Here is a 2,341-nt window from a genome sequence, read left to right as displayed (position 1 = left end):
GATCTGGAGAGTAACTGTCTGACCGGAATTATCTACCGTAAATACCTTCCGAGCGTGGCCACGCATTTTCAGTTCACTACTCTTCGAGTGGCCTTGAGATTTTAAATAACCCTGACAAGGGGGTGGACAATTCCTATCGCACTATTCCCTTTGTCTAGCCACAACTCATCATGACCCAAAAGATGCCCATTTGACCTCATTTACGAAATTTGTAGAGCATAATTTAAAGTCACTCAGAAACTGTGCCAACTTGGGCGAACAATCTCTAGTCAAAGAATTGACTCAAAAGAATACTATAGTAGCTCTCGCCACGACTAGGCTATATGAATTACCAGAACTTTATAAGCGGTCATTGCCCGACAGAGTGTCCCTAACAGTCTGCCTATGTAATCGATTAGTCATCTCTTATGACCTTATGGCACTTGAACTTGCCATCAATCGACTCACACTCTAGTCACTTAGAGACGTCACCTCATGTAAGTAACAAGGGGTAATTACTATGTTAATCAAGTTCACTTTAATAGGGTTCAATATTGTCTTAACAACCTATTTGGATATAACAAAGTAATAGATGAGTTTAAGAAACTCAAACGATAAATGCGATTATCACATATGAATAGTCAATACCGTATTACTACTTCATATCTTATAATTTAAAGTGTACATTTTACACTTGTCAAAGTGCAATAAAAAATTGGTTAGTGGACATACCAAGTATCCATACAGTCTGGTGTAGCAGAATTTTAAAACTCGTCATCAAAAGCTACCAACCAAAACAATATTTATAACTTTACAAACTACTCTTAGTAAAGAGCCAAGTAAAGGTCGGATCCCAAGGGACGGGTATTGATGTAGGATTTTCAATTGTAAATGGTCGTGTCTTAGGGTGTCACAATTTGGGTTGAGATAGGAGATCGACTAAAATAATCAACAATATAAGAGTAAAGTAATGAAAACAAGCAAGATGATTAAAAAGAGATGTAAACAATTGATTAAAAGCACTAGGGTGTCATGGGTTCATAGGGGATTCATGGGAGTTGATCATACAATCATGTTCTCAATTATATAGCAAGCAATTATTGTTGTGATGGGATCGAGTTGGTGTATAAGATTACAATCCCTAAGAAGGTTTGGATCCCGGAGCCGAATTGATTAGATTGTACAACACCTACAAGTTGACTATATTGTGAATTATGAACCGCCATTTCTTCAATTTTGGCCCATGTTTGATTGTCATCAACTTCGGTAAACATACCATTGGATCCCATATTGAGGATATTGCGGGAATCTTCATATAGACCGTTCCAAAATTGTTGGACAAGGAACCACTCGCTAAGTCCATGGTGGGGACAAGAACGACAACTGTCCTTAAATCTCTCCCATGCTTCATACAATGATTCCTCATCCCTTTGTTTGAATCCGGTGATTTGGGCTCTCAACATATTAGTCTTCTCCGGAGGATATAATTTCTTATAGAAAGCAAGTGCCAACTTCTTCCATGAATCAATACCAAGAGTAGTCTTATCTAGACTTTTCAACCATTGCTTTGCGGTACCAATCAAAGAAAAAGAAAATATGACCCATCGGATTTGGTCTTGAGTAACTCTGGTTTGAGAAATCGCATCACAATAGTCACAAAAATTCTCCATATGTGAGTGAGGCTCTTCACTAGGCATCCCTCCAAATTGACTTCTCTCAACTAGTTGTATGAATGCGGATTTGGCAATGAAATTACCGGTTAAGTGTTGTGGTGTAGGAGTACCATGTGGTAGGTTCTCCTCGGTTGGTACGGAATGTGATGAAAATTTAGGCATTGTGGGTTGATTTTGTGGTGGGTTTTGTATTGGGTTGTCCTCTCCTTCTCTTGCAAAAGGGTTGGTAAGCTCAATGTTATTTGGTTGAATGTCCACAATCTCTCCAATACCTCTCAAAGTACCTCTAGCAAGTCTTCTATTGTTGGTTAAGGTTCTTTTAATTTCAAGATCAATGGGTAATGGATTACCTTGTGATCTCCTAGTCATGCAAAATATCAAACAACTCGAAAACAATTAGAACAACCTTGAGGAGATTGACTTCCCAAAGGTGAAGAAAGACACAACTAAAAACAATTAATGAAAATCAAATCAATTAAACACCGTCCCCGACAACGGCGCCATTTTTGGTGTAGCGGAATTTTAAAACTCGTCGTCAAAAGCTACCAACCAAAACAATATTTATAACTTTATAAACTACTCTTAGTAAAGAGGCAAGTAAAGGTCGGATCCCAAGGGACGGGTATAGATGTAGGATTTTCAATTGTAAATGGTCGTGTCTTAGGGTGTCACAATTTGGGTTGAGATAG

At 38.3% G+C, this 2,341-nt stretch overlaps 1 non-coding gene across 1 annotated transcript; it reads left to right on the top strand.

Annotated features, from left to right (window-relative positions):
* The first annotated feature begins 1,335 nt into the window (after window positions 1–1,335).
* On the top strand, window positions 1,336–1,442 carry LOC141650144 (small nucleolar RNA R71). Its single transcript, XR_012546198.1, has one exon. It is a non-coding gene; the product is annotated as a small nucleolar RNA R71 (small nucleolar RNA).
* Window positions 1,443–2,341: the final 899 nt, after the last annotated feature.

The sequence above is a fragment of the Silene latifolia genome, chromosome 3 (genome assembly GCF_048544455.1).
Source record: "Silene latifolia isolate original U9 population chromosome 3, ASM4854445v1, whole genome shotgun sequence".
Lineage (NCBI taxonomy): Eukaryota > Viridiplantae > Streptophyta > Magnoliopsida > Caryophyllales > Caryophyllaceae > Silene > Silene latifolia.
This window is presented reverse-complemented; position numbering and strand designations above follow the sequence as displayed.